The following is a 20,384-nucleotide window of genomic DNA, read 5'->3' on the forward strand; positions in this document are numbered from 1 at the left end:
TGGGATGAAGGAGATTTACATAGGCCAACCCATACCCACTTTCATAAGGCCCCCTCACTGATACCTCTCTCTTTGTATGTCCTCCTCCGCCCCATGAGCGTAGGGCTGCCATAGGAGGTTCTTAAAAGTGCTAGATCCACATCAAGGCTACACTGCCTCTGAGGACAAAAATATTTCTCCTATTCAATATTCCAGCTCAAGTTTAAACACCTTTATTTGCATTTCTCTACTAAGTCTTTCACGTCTATTTCAGTTCTGAACTTAGTATGGAATATGTCTAGTGAAATAACCTTCATCTCTTGTGGATAATTAACATTTATAATCATTTCTTCTAACTCTGCCCATATCCCAATCCCTTGCCTTTCTATTGTACTTTGGTCTTCTAGGGTCCTCATATCCCAAAGGAAATCAGTCTCTCCTTTTCTCCATGTAGTCAGAAATGGAGAATCACCTGTAAAATCTTTAGCCTAAAGATGTTGTTGATAAATTTTGCAGCCTGGTCCATAGGAGCCCAAGGAAGACTAGTACTTCCAATGATCCTCAAAATCTTCCCTGCCCTCGGCCTTTGCACTTTTCAGGTTTGAATAACTTGTATCATTCCCAAGACAGCAGGGATACTCCTACCTGATCATCTATCCCTGCAGCAGTGGAACACACTTTCTCTGTTGACTTCTAAGACTTTCAATTATTTTGTATGTTTATCTCATCCTTTCTCTCACACATGTAGGTCTAACAGTATCTACTGGTTTGAGATGGTTTCGTTTCTTTTTTTTTCTATATATGTTTGGGACTATTTTTATTTTCTTAATATACTTCTTTAATTATATCTTGTAGAGTCTCACACAGTGAGAGATTTGAGGTCAGTGGATTCTGAATCCACGTAGGTACCCATGTTTACCCTCCCTGACCTATGGGTACTTCTCCTTTTCCCATTCATATATGTCAGGCCTCAAACTCAAACTCTCTTAAAGCAAAGTTGTTTTTCAAGCTCTATCACTATGTCTTTATTTGTTTCTCTTTAATCTTTCTGCTGATCATTTTCTGAACACCAAAAACTATCTTACAAAACACCCTATGTGTCTCATGCCTGCTACACAGAGATAGTGAGTTCCAAACATTATAAATTTCTTACTCTTTGATTTATAATTATTCAGTTTTATTTTTCTATTTCAACCCAAGAAAATGTATATATATGCCCTTTCAGAAGAATTCAGATTTATCTTTAGTTGTTCATGGATTAATATATACCAGTCCCTAGTGTTTCTATAACAGTATGCTTCTGAAAGACATAATTACTATCAGCATTTATCAAACAATCAAACTTGATACTCTGTTTGGTTTTGGCAAGGAGAGAGAGGAGATAATACCAGGAGTCTGAGGAGATGGTCAATATATCCAATACCTATTATTTCCTTCTTTGGCTTGAAATGTAGTTTAGAACAAGTTAAATAGAATCAAGATCTGAGTTTGCTGATTTAATGCCTAGATAATAGTGTCCAGACCCAACAAGATAAGGTCAAAACCTCTTATACTCAGCTTGGTTTAAAACTTACCATTTGACCTGGGATTCTGGCTGAAAAATATAATAAGGACAAAAAGTAATCTGATGTAGCACAAACTGCCACACCAACATATGCTGAAAATCTGGTATACAGTGCTCTGCTTATCCGAATTGAGCTTTAAAGTTTTTCCTTGAAAAAATATTTACTTACTTCTGTACTGCCGCCATTCCAAGCATCTCCAGCCAAAACAGGACAAAGTCACACACAGGAGGTTCACAAACAGCCTCCGCATGGGGTATGCCTCGGCTCACACGCTGGCGCTATGCATGCACGAGCATCAGTTCTCAGCCAATATGATGGTGTGTGCTGGTTCTGCATGCTTACTTGTCCTTTTCCCTCTCCTGGTTTTAGCCTGTATGAAGGAGACAAAGGAAGTCAAGGGGAATCAGTTACTAGTTTTACTAGTGCTTCTCTAACAACACATTTGATACTATACCTGGGACATTAAGGCTAAAGAGGGGCCCTCAGACTACTTTTCACAATATACATCTATATGTGTCAACATGTATTCATAGTACATGGTCATGGTCCAAGCCTGAAACACCAGCGAGACATCCATCTGAGTGTCCTGAGCTTGGACAGGTCCCACCCCATAAGGAGACTATTGTATTTATGTTACTCTCTGACTATCCTCAAAGGATGATGTTATCTATCTTAAAAAGACAATAGTTTTTTGTTTTGTTTTTATTTTAATAAAGCTAAATTTTAGCCATAAAATTTAGCATTCTAGAAATCAGTTATGCATTTTTTGAACATATCATATTCCTAGGTTAACATCAAGTCCAGAAATTATTTTTAATGAGTTGAATATAAAGACAATCAGGAAGAAGACAAATAGAAATACAACTTGAATGCAACATAATAGTACTCTACTCTAGCCCTCCAAATTATGTCTTTCAAATATATCACTGATCATCAAAATGGAAAACAATATATAGAAAAGGTGGGGTCCCCCAAAAAGCTGGTAATGATGTTGAGACTAAAAACTGATAAATTACAAGTGCTTTTTAAATGTGCTCTTTATTCTAAAAGAATGCAAATAATTATCCATAATCATCCATAATTCTTGTACTTTACAGATCAGTCGTTTACTGGATACAATTTTCGTAATTGTAGACTTAAAGTGAAAAAATACGGGATTGAGCTACTGCTATGTCCATTACTGGGGCCTCAATTTTGCTTAAGTAAATTCACTTTCTATGAGCTCCATTTGCTTCATCTATAACATAAAAGATCCGTACTGAATGATCTGTTTTTTCTAGCTATAAAATTCCCTAAACTTAATCTCCAATTTACTTTATAGGTAGGAAATTTAAGAATGAGCTCTGTCCATCTAATCAATATTGTGTAGTCACCAAAAATTGCACATTTCATATTTATTGCTAGGCATTGACAATAACTTTCATACACCTGTAATATTTACAAGTAAGAAAAAAAATTCAGTGTGTTGAAATCAAGGATCACACAGGATCATTATCATCATAAAGGTCATTACTTGGCTGTATTCTTAATTATAACCACAGATAGATAAACATGAAGAATGATCTTTTTATGTACTTCTTATGTTAAGTCCTTCTTCTATGACAATATGTTTTAGTTTTCTTTAAATTAGTAATGGTAAAGGGACAATAACAATAAGATAATAATACATCCTACAGTTGGAAGAAAGTGATTTATCCATTATTTTAAAGCTGTTCACGAGGAAGCAACTATCTTATTTTTAATGAATATTAATTTAATTAAGGTAATTTAAAAATCAAAACTACCTGATATTTTAAAATTTAAACTAAACATTCTTCAACACGTTGTTCACTCCTGGCTTCTATATTACAATTTTATTTTTTATTTGTATATTTATCTGACTAACATCATATTCCCTAAGATTTACATTCATGAAGAGATTTTACCTCTTTTGTTCATGGTAGGATAGCCAATGTCTAATAACATACTAGTTATTCTAGATATTCCCTCCAAAATTTGTTGAATTAATTAGTAAATAAATTAGCAAGTCTCTAATGGATTTTAGCGTCTGTTGAAGGAGGTAAATACATACACAAATGACTATTAATGGCATGAAAGATAGGATGCTTAATATTATTATTAACAAAGGGCTATGTGAGTATAGAACAAGTAGTTATTAATTTCAACTTGTTCCCACAAGCTTTGTGGATGAGTTGGTATTTTAACCTTACCTTAAATAATAACCAGGAGTTAGATAAATTGAAATGAGATATTTTACAAGCAGGAAATAATACAGGCAAAGGCATGGATGCTCAAAATTTCCAGGCTAAAAGGGGAATATAGTTGGGAATAATGCAGGTTGCTGAAGGGAAGGAAATATGAAGCAAGACCTCTGAAGAAGTGAAAAACTAATAATTTTAATCTCTATTATTTGTGCTATGGAGAGCACAAGCAGCAATATGAGCCTCGGTTTCCTCATCTTTGAAAGAGAAATAATAGGAAATAACCCACTGAGATATTAAGAAGTAAACAGGATAATGAAAGCAAAGTATGCCACATTTTTTCCTAGCAAATAATAGGTTCTCAATAAATGATAACTGTGATTATTTTTAAAAAAGATCTTATTTTTGTATAATTTGTATCATTATTGAAAAGAGAGAATGGAAAAAAGAATACTTTCATGGCTCTCCAAATAGGGCAATTTGGATGAATACATGTATATATTCTATATATATGTATATATATATATAGGTAAGTTCCCAGCACATTGAGCTAACAGGGAAAAGAGCTGCAGAAATATAATCCCCGAAACTAAGAGAAGGAAGAATACCATCTGAGATTTAAGCATTTTAAAGCAACCTAAGGGGTCTAAAGCCAAGAGGATTTTTCAGTGTCAGGAATAAATTCATTAACATAGCTAAAGAAAGTCTGTCAATCACAGGACAGTTAGTCACTTTTTGAAACAGAGATGCAGATGAGTCTCTAAGGTATAAATCTGCATTCTCTTCAAGTACAATTCCAAGTCCTGAGATAGGAAGGAAGCCTGGGCTAGTGAAATTGCCAATTCCACTGGCAAGACTTCCTATCATGAAAATGCATGTGCCCATTGCTTTTGACTTGATAGCATTAAAATTTCTAATTATCTAACTCTTTTTTTCTGATATAATACATACCCAACAATCATGGGACTATATTTTGTTTTTCCATACAGATGTGCCTTTGGGGGAAAATATGTACTGGCCATGCTGAAGTAAGAATTTTATTTCATATAACATAATTCTTGTTATAAATTAATAAACTAACATTCTGATTGTTCTGATTGTATTTTGGTTGTTATGGCTACGTCTCCAAAAAGATATGTTGAAATCCTAACCCCAGCACTTGTGAATGTGACCTTATTTGGAAATAGGGTCTTTGCAGATATAATCAAGTTAAGACGAGGATATGTGGGATCAGGGTGGGTCCTAATTCAATGATTAGTGTCCTTACAAGAGGAGGAAATTTGGACAGAGAAACACAGAGTTACACAGGGAAGAACCCCATAGGATGACAGAGGCAGAGATCAGAGTAATACACCGACAAAGAAAAAAAACACCAGGAATTGCTGGCAACCACCAGAAACTGGGAGAGGCACGGAACAGACACTCCCTGAGAGCTCTCCAGAAGGAACCAAACTTGCCAACACCTAGATTTTGAACATCTAGTCTCCAGAACCATGAGATGATAAATTTTTGTTGTTTTAAGCTGCCCACATTGTGAGTCTTTATTATGGTAGCTCTAGGAAATTAATGCAATAATTAAAGGAAATAATTTATTTTCCTATGCCCTGAAACTTAAAAAAAATTTTTTTTTCATAGACAGTTTTTTTTCATTTGTTGGTTTTGGCTTTACATATACTGGATCAAATATCTTTAGTGATACTTTTCTTAGACATTACTTTTGGAAACATTTTAAAGAAGACTCATGGAAATCAATCTATTCTGATTGAATACTTGTATTAAAAGAATCTGACATTTTTCAGAGTTGATCACGTGCAGCTGCTGTGTGATGTGTTATTGTCTTAGATGCTGTGTATGTGTAGCACTTGCAAAATAATCTCAATTCTGCTTGAAGTAGGAAATAACTCTTCCATTGTTGCCCTCAAACCGGATTCTATTTCTTAGCACAACAGAGCAATAAGTGTGTCTGTGGGTGTTGTTGTGGAAGCTATTAACTGAGAAATGTTCAAATATGTTTTTTATGTGGATTCTTTAGCTAACTAAATTTGCGTTCTTGTTGTTATTTTAGTAAGGAATAATGAAACATATCATCAATGAAAGTTAAAGGAACAAGGTGAATCAATCTAACGGGAGAATCTAAATCTTTCCAGGGGTCTATCTAAGTCCATAAAAAAAGCACCCGTTGATAGGTAACAGCAGGGGATTAAAGACTGAAGCAGTTTACTGCAGGCTATGACTGACCTGATCCCTTAATCCATCTGTCTTTTTATATGAGAATGCTATGCTAATTAGCTGTGTAAATTGTTTCCTGATGACATTAATTTTGTGCCTTTTTGTTATTCTAGGCTTTGACTTTCACTGTGATAAAAATATACTAAGGGACATTTCCAATTTAGACGGTTCTGATCCTGATAAATTCCAACACAGAAGCAATGTTGTGGGGAAATATGCATAAACAGCAAACAATCAATCCTGGGGATAGACATAGAGGACTTTGGCTTCCTATATAATCGTTCCCTTTAGCTTCTAAAGCATTACATTAACACACTTGAAATGTTGAAACATAATTCAAGGAGAACTTTTAGCAAATGCAATTTTCATTGCTCCATTTTCTTTGGAGAAAATCTAGACTTGAATATTAACATGGAGAAAGTAATGGAATAGATAGTCGTGATGTGAAATCTTATTAGTAAACAAGAGCTGCATCTGAAAAAATATTGTCATTAAAAGCTATGTAGTAGTTAATTGAGTTTTATATGAAATTTAGTGCTGGAAAGTTAATGACTAATGCAGCTATTTCACAGAGCTTGGTTACTGCAGACTCCATTATGATCTCCTTTTGCTTCAGAGCAACAATGAAATTAACCTCTCTGTTGTCCTGCAGGTGTTGTGTTCTGATAATGCATATCCCTTACAAGTTTGGGTGAATTATTTGCTTTGCATATAAATTAATCCTAAAGCTGAATCAATATTATAATAATGAAAATGTAGAGAATATTTGTATTGTAATAAAACAAAGATTTATAGCAAAGTATATCAAAGTCTTATGTCCAGATCCAATTTCAGGAGAATGAATTTAAAAAATATCTACAATGCACAAGAGAGAGAGAGAGAGAGAGAGAGAAAATTGAGGGGAAGGAAGAATGATTTTGGAAAATAAAATATTTCATTATTTTTTGCATTAGTCAGGATGAAATAATTGAGAATGAATACATTTTTTCAGTATAAAAATAGTGAGATGGTTCGTATTTTACAATTCATAACATCTTCTGAGCTTCGCTTTATTGGGTATGTATTATCCTTTAGTTAAACTCTAATTTCAAAATGTAAAGCATTACAGAAATAAGGTAGAGACCAAATTTTCACTTGTATACAGTGGATTAGTAGTTATATTTCACTGCCAATAAAACATTTCCTTTTCTTCTTTTGCACTTCCAGAGACTTTTTTCCCTCATATTTTCCTCTGTGTTTTTCCTTCTTTAGTATTTCTTCTTTTAAAAATATGTGTGTAAATTATTTACAAATATGACTTTTTTCTTCTTTGAAATGATACCTAAATTCAAATTGCTTTTATCTGACTCAAAATTCAGAGGCGAATTCAGCAGTGACCTGTTAAATGTTTGATAGTGTGTCATACTACATAAGGTACAAAAACTCTTGTGAATTGGAGGAGAAAAGTTAATACTTTCTCTGGCTCTCTATAGTTAAAGAATATGTTTACCCATGGATATTGATCAAGAGACTTATGGGTAATATTTAGGTGGTAAAAACGGAATAAATGATATTATGAGCATTTTGTCAAGTAATAAATTTAGTCCTTCATGTTTACTTTTATTTTAACTGCAATAGGAATAATCCTGTTTTGTTTACTACAAAACATTCTTTAATCTCCTCCCTTACAGTTGAGCATTGGGTATAGCTTTGATATTCTTGGTTATTACCCATTGGGTTCAATGTTCACTCTTTGTTTCTAAATTCCAAAAGCAAAGTGGAATCTAAAGTACAATAATAATCATTAATAATTTATAGAATGCTCATTTGCAAAACAAAATCAGGGACACTATAGGCAATAATAAGCACCCATTAAACCAACTGGGCACTGTGCCCAGAAAACCTGCCAAGTACACACAATAGGCAAGAAAATAGCTTGTGTGTATGTGAGGAGAAATAAGTAAGAGAAAACAGTGCATGAAGACTTGCAAACAGAACATCTAGGGAGTCAAGATTCCCAAACTTCCATAGGAAACAAAAATATTTTGAAGTTCTTCCTGTTGGGTCTACTAACTGTCTTTCAATGTATGATAGGTATGAATCCCATCAGAAGTCACTGAGTGTATTCTAAAAATTTCAAATTTGCTAGGTCTAGGTGTAATAGATTATTTTAGGTTTTGCAAGGTACCAAGTGAGGAGTTCCAGGGCCACCAGATAGCTACAGGTTTGTGAGACTTTTCATTGTTGGATATGATGTAAACCAGTTCTTTTCTCCTATGATTTACTGAAGCTACAGCACTCTACTTGGGATGGCATGTGATTATAACAAGGGAGAATCACATGCCATCACTAAAGAGTCTCAATGTAGGTGTTTTCTCACCTCATAAAACAGTACTTGCACTTTCTTAGGTCAGGTCTCTCCTGGCAAATTAAAGCAGGAAAATGCTCCCATGAGCTGAAGAAATCTATGAAAGTTAACTTACTGAAATGTTGCCTCTGACTTCCTTTAGGTAGGCTTTCACAGGTTATAGGTGTGAAGAACAACAGCAAACACAAAATGCTAAAAACATTTTCTTTCTGATGGAAAAGTGCTTCAAAATTCTATTCTGTGTAAGCTTGAGAGTTGAACACTAATTTGCTTAATATGCACTTATTATAAAACAACTACTTGGGTAGGTGCAACCCAGCTGTAGTTGGCAAGAGAGCAACTAGGGATATACATTTACTTTTGCAATTATATCCAAACCAGGAGAAGAATACATACGAAAAGTCTTTAACTAGGATTAAAAAGTTAACATGATGATTAAATTTAATTCTCCTCAGTACAAATAATATTTGGTAGAGTTTTAGGAACTTACTGTATATCCTAATTCTCAACTTATAACCAAGATTATTGACAGTAAATATCTTGGGATTAACCAGGTAAATAAATTACTTATTTGGAATACGAATTTTTTTCCTGAATAATATTCAGTGAACTGATAAATCTGTTTTGTTAAATTGAAACCTAGGTTTCAGGGATAATATATTGATACTCAATAGGATGAACTATTTACATCGAGAAAATGAATTTTACTCCAAGAAACTATTATTTATCAGGAATGACTGTTACTAAAGCTTATTTTCAAGCCATGTAAAAGAGAATGACCCTTGTACCAACTTCTCCTTAGGCTGTGAAATTTTATATTGGCAAAAGTATTTAGATATGAAATTCTGAAAGTCTCTGAACATAAAGTTTTTGATTAGTTACACCATAATTAAATAATATTTCTCTAACAGTGTGTGTGTCTTAGGGGGTGGAGGGGCAGAAGGTTTGGAAGTAAACATCTCACTAATAGGATAGTATGCCCACTGTCTAAAATTTACTTTTCTTCGTTGATTCTGTTAATTGAGCTGTTTGGATAATTCTGAATGAGTATAGAAAACAACAGAACTATTGTTTCTAAAGAAAACTGTGGGAAGGGGTATACAAAGGCTTCACTTATGCAAAGGCTATTAAAAGGGAAACTTGTTGTTTTCTTCTTAAAATTCTTAGCTTGGGGTTTCCCTGGTGGCGCAGTGGTTGAGAATCTGCCTGCTAATGCAGGGGACACGGGTTCGAGCCCTGGTCTGGGAAGATCCCACATGCTGCGGAGCAACTAGGCCCGTGAGCCACAACTACTGAGCCTGCGCGTCTGGAGCCTGTGCTCTGCAACAAGAGAGGCCGCGATAGTGAGAGGCCCACGCACCGCGGTGAAGAGTGGCCCCCCGCTTGCCACAACTAGAGAAAGCCCTCGCACAGAAACGAAGACCCAACACAGCCAAAAGTAAATAAATAAATAAATTAAATAAAATAAAAAGTAACTGTACCATTTAAAAGAAAAAAAAAATTCTCAGCTTGACCAAATTTAGCACTGTTTCTTGGAGAAACATAAATATCCAAGTAACATAAATGGATTCAGTCATTATTAACTGAGTCAAAGGGATTTAATTTTTTTTTAATTGTCTTACCACGTGGTTAATAAGATTTACTCCATGTCTTTTTCTAACAACTTTACCGGCCCATTGTTTACTGCTGGACATATAGAACACAAAGAGTTAAGTTCTGAGGATGATTGTTGCAAACTGTGGGAAATAAAGGACTTTATATGACATTATTTTGAAAGCGTGATATTTTGAAAAAGTGATTTCCATGCAAAATATTTTATAACTGAATGCTCTTTCAAGATTATATATACTGGTTATTTGTTGATCTATTTCTACCCAATGTCAAAATTTCTCACCTTTTCATTCAAACAAACATTAATTGAATACAAGTTGTGTCCCAGGAATCAATGACAAATAAGATTCTTAACCTCAATAAGCATATGGTTGGAGGCTAAAGAACACAAACCAAGGTAATTATTGTAGAGTGTTTTAGTGATATATTAGTGTTAAGAATAGGGAGCTATAAGAAAAATTGAAAGAACATCTAACTGAATCTTTGGAGAGTTAAAAGCTTTCTTTTGAAAATAACCTCTAATGAGAGTTCTAAAAGACAAATAGGAATTAACCAGAAAAAGCAGAAAGAACATTTTAGGTGTCAAAAGGTCTTGTTCACGGGCAGGAAGCAGATTATTAAAATGTTCACTCATGTACGTGGTTGATTTTGTTCAACGTTTTGAAACTAATATCGTGTAGTCTACACCACAGTTCATATCAGAATCTTTGGTACCTATGACCCTGGTTCTGTGAGGTTTTGATAGGTATTACTTGAATAAAACTAGAGGTGTTCGGTATCTACATGCATTTAGGGGAAAAAATGTGCTTCTAAAAATTTCGTATTTTTTCCTGAATGATTTCTCTTTAATAAATTAAAGCACAATGTGAATTTCCAGAAAGTATTAATAGTAAGCAGTACTTTCCAAAATCTTGTGACCAAGAAACTCTTTACCCATAGAACAACTCTTAGAATGCGTTTCCTGAGGAATATGCTTTGAGAAATGCTGCCCTAATTATGAGTGGATATGAAATTTTCCAAATCCAAGTTCTTTGTAGTAGAGATGACTAAAAGCATGGGGGAAAATTATAAAGTTTGATAGCAAACTCTAATGGTTTGAATGGTGTTCCCCCCCAAATTATGTACACCTGGAACCTCAAAATATGGCCTTATTTGGAATAAGGGTCTTTGAAGATACAATTAAGGTAAGGATCTAACATAAAATCATCCTGGATTATGATGAGTTCTAAATCTAGTGATAAGTGTTCTTATAAGAGAATAGACAGAGACAGAAAGAGAAGGCCATGTGAAGACAGAGGCAGAGATTGAAGTGATATGTTTAAAAGCCAAGGAACACCAAGAACTCCTAACAGTGCGGAATGGATTTTCTCTCAGAGCCGCCAGTAGGAACCAACACTACAAACACGTACACTTTAGACCTCTGGCCTCCAGAACTGCAAGAGAATGAAATTCTGTTATTTGAAGCCACCAAGTTTGTTGTAATTTGTTATGACAACAGTAGGAACCAAACGTGAGGATATATTGCTTTTCCACTCAGACTATATAGTTCAACAAATTATAACCTTGACACATAGTATTACCAAATGATCAGTGAATCATGATACCTCTTCAATTCCTGTCCTTACAGTGTCCTCCCAATCTGAACATAGGTTAGCCTTTTGAGTTACTTGAACCAAAAGAATACAGCAGAAATGACATTGTACAAGTTTCTGTCCTAGGCCTAAGGAGGCTTTCCAGTTTCCCTTTCTTCCTTCTTTGCCCTGAGCCACTGTGCAAAGATGTCCAGATTAGCTTTCTTTTAATTAATTAATTTATTTATTATTTAGTTTTGGTTGCATTGGGTCTTTGTTGCTGTGCGCGGGCTTTCTCTAGTTGCTGTGAGCGGGGACTACTCTTCGTTGTGGTGCTTGGGCTTCTCATTGTGATGGCTTCTCTTGTTGTGGAGCACGGGCTCTAGGTGCGCGGGCTTCAGTAGTTGTGGCATGTGGGATCAGTAGTTGTGGCTTGTGGGCTCTAGAGCGCAGGCTCAGTAGTTGTGGCGCACGGGCTTAGTTGCTCTGTGGCATGTGGGATCTTCCCGGACCAGGGATCGAACCCGTGTCCCCTGCATTGGCAGGCGGGTTCTTAACCACTGCGCCACCAGGGAAGCCCAGATTAGCTTTCTTGAGGCTGAGCGTCCCCATGGTGGAAAAGGCCCAGGAGAATGGAGGACCAGGAAGACAGAAAAGAAGGCCTGGTCATCTCCTATTCTCTCCTGCCCAACATATAAATGGGGCCATCCTGGAACCTCTAGTCCCAGTAGAGCTGCCCACTGAATATAAACACATGGGAGAACCTAGCCAACACCATCTGGAGGAAAGGCAAGCCACGCAGCTGAGTTTAGCCCAGATTGCAGAACCATGAGCAGATAAATGCTTGTTGCTTAGTTGTTTTAAGCTGCATGTTTGGGAGTGATTTGTTATACAGCCACAGAAAACTGTAATCAGCTAATATTATCTTCAAGTATTTATTTTTAAAACATGGAAAGACAAAAACAGATTATGAATAGAATGCCAGTCAGTATGCTATAGCAAAGGCAGATCTGACTTCTTTCTACCAATTAAGAATTTCGATCCACTTTCCTGTATCTTTTTCAATCCTATCATCCATTAACTTTAAACCTCCGGGGAAAAAAGTGCAAGCCACCCTTAAGTAAATAGAGACTACTTTTCATGAATACCCAAAGAGAAAGTTTTATTAACATTCTGCATAAGTATAGCCAGAATACAAAGAGCCGAATTGGAATTTTAGCACATTTGACACTCAGCTTTTATGAGAAACAGACGAATGACTACTTAATCTCTAGGATATATTTTAAAAGGTTGCATCATAAGTACAGCATAGACTAAGAGCATCTCTTATAACCTTTATCTTCAGATCACTGCAGACAGCTGATATTCATAATGACCATGCATGATCTCGAAACGGCTTCTGGACATTAACAGTGAAATTCTGATCAGTTGTGGTTTTAAACATTTAGATATGTTTTGAGGTCTTTTAGAAATATATATTTGCAATCCACATAAGGTGTATAGTTAATCATCAGGTGATTGGACGTCAAATTAACATATATCCCATTTATTAGCCATTACTAGATATAATCTGCTTAAAGATGTAAGTGACAACTATTTCTACAAATGAATTCTTATAAAAACCAGTTATTCAAATCACACACACACACACACAAACACACACACACACATATTTAATGCCCGTATGTCTGTGGAGTGTGAGAGAAGTCCATAAATACAAAATCATATTAGAATTCTTATAGCAAATAAGCTAACAAGGGAATTGAGCCAACTTGGTAACTTGGTCTTGTGAAGGATGTGTTCTCTTTCTCTGACCTAGTCTTTTTATTAAATGAAAGTGGGCACACAATGACCACACATCTACTTTCTGTGGACACATAAATTGTATATTACATGGAGAAATGAGAAAATAATCCTGATTTTACTTAATCTTTTTATTAGAAAGCTTAATAGACTGTATAAAATTAATGTTTTGAATCCATTCACTTACAGTATTGCTACTTTTTTTTTTTCTATTTTCTTTCCCCTTCATATTTGGCTTTATTTCTCCTCTTTTTCTCCCAATTTCTTCTTCTTCCTTCTCTCCTCCTCTTCCTCCTTTGTTTTTATTATGAAATATGCATTCAGAAAAGCCCATATAGATATTGTTACTTATCTCAAGGAACCTAGATTTAACTTAGTGCTATTTCTGCATCTTCTCCTTCTTCCTTTTCTTCACTTTCTTGTTTGTTTTCTATTTTGTTTTATTTTTCTTCTTAATAGAAGCTAAAACTATGATTTTTTCTCTCATTGTATAGATGATTTTTAAGGCTAAAAATCAATTTTAATGGTAATTTTTCATAGGAAAGAAACAGCAAAATATTTTGCAAACAAAAATTACCATATATAAGTAAATAATAACCACTTCTACTAAGATAATATTGCAACTCGTTTTCTTTCATCCCCGGCAACATTTTTATCTGACATAGTCTCTGCTATTTCTAAGTTCAATGTCCTGCAGCAAACATTGCCAGCAATACGGAATACTTTCAATTAGTAGTTCTCTACTTCTCTGGTCGCTAAGCAACTGACCTATGGTGAGGAATACATAATGATCTGCACAGACACCTTAAAGTGGTGGAAAGTATAGGCTTCACAAATTTCACTTACTCTCTTGTGTTGACGCTACAATAAATAGTTAAATGCATGGTAATATTTGACATTGGTTTGCTAAAATAAACTTAAAAGCTAAATTAAGCTCTGGACAAAGGTAGGACTAAACATGACACAGAATATCATATTTGCCTTTCATATATGTTATCATATTGTTTACAGAGAGAACAAGTAATCAGGTTAATAAATTGTTAAATGTGTATATGCTAATCACCATTGAAGGCAGAATTCAGCACATAGCAGAAATGGTGAGAGAGCTAAGGAGAAGCAAGTTGGACAAAAATGGGGAAACTAAATAGCAAATAAAATGAAAATTTAAAATGAAAACCTTTATGTTTGATATATATGTGAGTGTTCAGTAGAGTGTCTTCATGTGTGTTAGAAAATTAAAAAAAAAAATAGATTCAGCAGGAAAAATTAGGCACTTGAACCTTGGATATTTTTATTCTATTCTTCTAACATATTTTTATTGGTTTGTATTCCATTGACTACTATGTGCACTGACCCTCATTGTATCCACTCAATAAAGAGGAGAGATTGTATCTCCTCTTTATCAGTAGAGCTGTTTAGAAAGATGTTTTACCCTGTTTCTTATATGTATTTTGTTCAATTTGTACATTGTATTTTACAAACTGCTTTAGAACAGTGGAATAACTTTCCTTCATACGATATAGAGCTTTTGATATATTTTGAACAAATGAAAAATAAATTATTGAAATTTATGTTCTCATAATGTACAATAAATGCAGTATCAGTGGAACCAATATTACTGAGATTAATAAAAACAGTAATCCTAATGTACTTTCAAAGTTAGAAAAAAACCCTGACTATTTGCTGAAAAGCAACAGATAACTAAAACTTCATGTTATGCAATGAAAAAGACTTGAAATTTTAAATAGGACTTTTATTATTTTTGATAATGCCGTTGTATGCATTTTAAGTCCTTCTAGCATGATGGCTAGGACTAACTTTTAATTTCCCTTTTAAACCACACACTGAATGCATCCGTAAAAAATGACGTATAAATATACAATATAAATTTAATTACGTATTTTCAGTGGGCTCTGTCTTCTTAGTTTAGCATATGTTTATGCAAAACTATTCTATTTGGTAACGTATAATTTAAAAACAAAAACCTAGTAGACCTTGTCCTAACCTCTGCTCGGGTGGTATCAGAGAAGACCAAGTGGGACTGTAGGACTTTCTTTTCTTTCCTACCAAGAGTAACAATGTGCCCCTCTCCTTCTCCATGTACTTCCTCTCCTTTGGGTGATGTCAAAGGAGACCGAGTGAGAAACTGGAACTTTCAAGAGCATCTAGTGTTAACAAGGACCAAGGCCTCCTGATACATGCCCTCCCTTTGTGAAGCCCACATAGGGAGCAAACACAAGAAGCCCCTCGTGCACTCCTAAGGAGTCTGAGTGGAAAACCTGGACTTTTACTCCCACCCAGCAGTAACAAGGCAGCCTCCACTTTCACCCTATGTCATATCAGAGGAGATTTACTCACCAAAATTTAAATAAAATACAGTCTTGTAATACTCAGAATGCCCTGAATACGCTGAAAATTACTAAGCATACCAAGAAACAGAATAATCATATCTTCAGTGAGAAGATAACACATGTCAACATAAAGATGACACATATACTAGATTTATCCAACAAGGATTTCAAACACATTATAAAAATATTTTAATGAGCAGTTATGAATATGCTTAAAACAAATGAAACAAATGGAAAGCTTTACAAATAAATAGTAGATATAAAGAACCAAGTAGAAATTCTGGAACTGACAATTACAGTAACTAAAAATTTTTTAAAACCCTCGATATACTTAAATAGTAGAAAAAAGAGGATGGAGGAAACAATAAGTGAACTTGATAAAAAGATCAATACAAATTACCCAATCTAGAGAATAAAGACAAAATAGACTGAAAACAAAGAAACAAACAAAACCCCCAGAACTTCAAGGACCTGTGGGACTGCAACAAAAACTCTAATATTTATGTCATCAGAGTTTCACAAAGAAAGGAGAAAAACGGTGGGGCTAAAAGTGTATTTGAAGAAATAATGGCTAAAATATCTCCAAGTTTGGCAAAAAATAAGCCAAGGTTCAAGAACTGAGCAAACCCCAAAAGGATAAATCCAAAGACATTCACACCCAAACAGAAACCAAACAAACATACAACTTCAGTAAACAAACCAGAGAATAAAATCTTGAAAGCAGTAAGAGTGAAACAACACTTTACTTACAGGGGAAATACAATTTGAATGAAAGTGGATTTCTCATCAGAAAGCATGTAGGCCAGAGGAATAAGTGACACATAGTTCAGGTGTTCAAAGGCAAAAAATGTCAACCCAGAATTCTATGTTAGGCAAAACTTTCTTTCAGAAACTATGGGAAATTAAAAACATTTTCAAAGGAAGGAAAACTAAAAATTTGTCACCAGCAGACCTACCCAAAAGAATGGCCAAAGGAAGCTCTTGAAACAGAAATAACATGATAAAAGGTGTCTTAAATCATCAGGAGGGAAGAATGAACAGCAAAAAGACCAAAAGTATGGGTATACAATAAACTCTCCCTTTTCTCTTGCGTTTTCTAAATTATATTTGACTTGAAGCAAACAATGTAACAATGTCCGATGTGGTTCTCAGTGTGTCTAAAGGAAATACATTAAAAAATTATGAACAGGGTAGGTAAAAAGACTTTGAGGGAGGTAGGATTTTATACTTCACTGGAAGTGTTCAGTGTTTTGATAGTACTGGTGGTTATAGGAATCTACATGTGTGATAAAATGTCAGAGAGCTATACACACCCATTTTATAAATGTCAATTTCCTTTTTTTTTTTTTTTAATAAAATTTATTTATTTATTTATTTTTGGCTGCATTGGGTCTTTGTTGCTGTGCGCGGGCTTTCTCTAATTGCGGCGAGCAGGGGCTACTCTTAAATGTGGTGCATGGGCTCCTCATTGCAGTGGCTTCTCTTGTTGCAGAACATGGGCTCTAGGTGTGCTGGCTTCAGTAGTTGTGGCACACGGCTTAGTTGCTCCGTGGCATGTGGGATCTTCCCAGACCAGGGATTGAACCCGTGTCCCCTGCATTGGCAAGCAGATTCTTAACCACTGCACCACCAGGGAAGTCCCAATTTCCTGGTTTTGATATTGTACTATAGTTACTAAAAATGTAACCACTGGGGAAACCTGGTGAAGGAGTATGAGGGACCTCTCTGCATTATACTGCAACTTTCTATAAACCTTTATTTTAAAACTGACAGTTACCAAAAACCTTAATAGAAATATGGTCAACAGACTAATAGTTTCATATGGAGGGCAGAATGATTAAAAAGAATAAGAGATTTTGTTTATATAAATAAGTGAAGGTGTCCATGAAAGAGATGAGCTTTGCAGTTGAATAAGTCCAATGCTAAAAGAGTATAGGGAATAATATAGAATTTATGTCAGATATTTTAGAAGGCCAAAATCATTTCCAGTTGAAAATTTCTACATTAATGATACCAAAGAATCTAAGAGAACTCTTGATCTACACAATTATCCTATTTCTAAAACATGAGTGAATATTCTCTTTATCCTAAACCATTCAGACATTAAGACTATCATTGATAATCATTAACTACAGGGGAAAAATGGAGATGAAAGGAAAAGAAATAAGACACGGGAAAAGTAAAAAGAAGAATATTAAACTTCAAAAGCTTCCTCAGAAAGTTTCACCCAGATATATTTTAATAGCAACTGTGCCACAATGTCACTACAGGTTGTTGCTTATTGCTCTTTTGCTGAGTGAATCTACTTTATGAACATAAATAAAAAGATTGTACCCATTATAGGTATAAAATTTTCAAAAATGTCTACATTTATATAAAAGTTTCAAATCAAAGTGGATTCATTTCTGTTGTTCTGCTCACAGGGAGATGGTTACTGTCCTGTGCTTCTTTAATGAAAGGGCCAAGAAGTATATTTACTTGTAATAGACAATAATCATTTTAGCTAAATTCCGTCAGCTAATATTTATTAGATAACATTGGCACATTATCTGCCACTCCAAGAATGTGGAAATGTTTAGAAAATGGCCTTCACGATATCTGTAGAATTTTTCAGAACTGTCAAATTTGCTTTGAATCTTTTTTGTCTATATTTTAGTTCCAAAGGAATCATTTTTAACAAAATATTTTCATGATTTGCACGTCCCTTTCAAGGAATCTTGGAAAGCTATTTGTAATGTTTATCTCTGACTAAATTCCAAAATGGTGAGATTTTTTAAATGTTCACAGAAAATCACTGCGATTTACGGGTTAGAGATATAGAAGCTATACAATTCTAATATAAATATTGTCGTGTTGACCCTTCATCATAAAAAACATATTAATAACTAACTTGCAGTGTTTTGTCATATCCACACACACACAAAAATGCATCACTCTATGTCTCTTAAACTCATTAATATTTGCCTAGCATTAAAACAATGGATGTGGACATTATTGATAAGGAGAGTCAAATGATTTCAAGTCAAGTGATTTTAAGTATGTCACTTGAGCAGACATACCATCATGAGCAGAAGAAAGTAAAACTATTTTTGTCCAAAGGATATGGGCTAAATCATGTTTCCTATATTGATGACATCAGTTATTCAATGGATCTACTGGAATTCTCTTGATCTTATAAAGATTTTTGATAGCTTTTCCCAGAACACTTTAAAAAGTGTTTTATACTCTCACAGCTTTTTGTTATCTACTGACTTATTGAACAAACTATAGTTGTTTAAATAATTGCTAATAATGTATATTGAAATAAAAAATAACAATCATAATGTCACTACAGGTTGTTACTGATTCTTAAATATTCTCTACCATTAGTTTCATGGCCTAATCGTTTTAAGTTATACACATTATTTCTTTTACAAACATTACAGAAGGTAACACCTAGGGCTATACAAAAGTTAGATAGTGTATGTATTTTGTTTCCTTGATCTTTTTGTGGACTAAATTAGGCTACTTTATTATTTTTTTATTTTTATTTTTAAAAAATAAATTTATTTATTTTTGGGTGTGTTCGGTCTTCATTGCTGCACAGGGACTTTCTCTAGTTGCAGCAGGTGGGGGCTACTCTTCGTTGCGGTGCACGGGCTTCTCACTGCAGTGGCTTCTCTTGTTGCGGAGCACAGGCTCTAGGCGCATGGGCTCAGTAGTTGTGGCTCACGGGCTCTAGAGCGCAGGCTCAGTAGTGTGGCACACAGGCTTAGTTGTTCTGTGGCATGTGGGATATTCCAGGACCATGGATCAAACCCATGTCCCCTGCATTAGCAGGCAGATTCTTAACCATTGTGCCACCAGGGAAGTTCCTAAAATAGGCTACTTTAAATGGCCAATTTTTAACAATGTTCTGTAAAATTTTATAAATCACCATGTGATTTGCAATTTACAAACTGAATCTATGAATTTTATATATACATATATATATATATATATATACACCCATCCAGAAATACTATTGTAGAAATATTTAAAGTATTAATGTATATATGTACCTTGTGTGTTAAATATAGTTAGAATTTTCCCTAGGGTATTACTCTCTCTCTGAATATGTGTGTGTATGTGTGTGTGTGTATGTGTGTGTGCGTGTGTGTGTGTATTCTTAGAATACTCTTTGCCTCTTGTTTTTCTGATTAGTGACTCGTTTTGAGATTATTGTACTCAAGTGCAAGAAATAAATATGCTGAATGGCAGGGGTATTAGACAACTGGGTAAAATGTCAAAATAAGAGTGAAGTAAAATAAAAAATCAGAAATTTAAAAAAGTAGAAAATGAAAATACAACCTTGTGAAAGGTTTCCATTGTAATATACATGCATATTAATGAAAATCAGACTAAATTGGTTGCTGAAAGATATAAATGGACAGTAGTACTTTATTAATATGTTATTAAGAAAAGATTTTGACAGGAATGGGAAATTCTACAAGTTCAAAGGATTTTCATGTATCTAATTTTCACTCAGTGGTGGAAGTTATTTACATAGCACTTCACGTGCTACTTTAAAAGTAGACCATTAATACTCAGAACCAGTACCTAACCCCTTTTCATTTTTTTTCTACCTTCTGTAATGACTTTTAAAATGCAAATCCAATCAATCTGCCTCTAGGTAGATACCGCTATGTAACAGACACATGTTTAAGACATAGTAAACACAGGAACATAGGCTGGATTTCAGCAAGTCA

The 20,384-nt window shown here is 34.6% G+C and overlaps 1 long non-coding RNA gene across 1 annotated transcript in view; it reads right to left on the reverse strand.

Moving 5' to 3' along the window:
• The window catches only part of LOC137228891 (uncharacterized), a 155,033-nt gene that overhangs the window by 111,439 nt on the left and 23,210 nt on the right, over positions 1-20,384 (reverse strand). Inside the window, exon 2 of the long non-coding RNA XR_010945404.1 lies at positions 1,713-1,914. This is a non-coding gene — a long non-coding RNA (uncharacterized lncRNA). The remainder of the gene's footprint in view (positions 1-1,712; positions 1,915-20,384) is intronic.

Source organism: Pseudorca crassidens, chromosome 1, assembly GCF_039906515.1.
Source record: "Pseudorca crassidens isolate mPseCra1 chromosome 1, mPseCra1.hap1, whole genome shotgun sequence".
Classification (NCBI taxonomy): Eukaryota; Metazoa; Chordata; class Mammalia; order Artiodactyla; family Delphinidae; genus Pseudorca; species Pseudorca crassidens.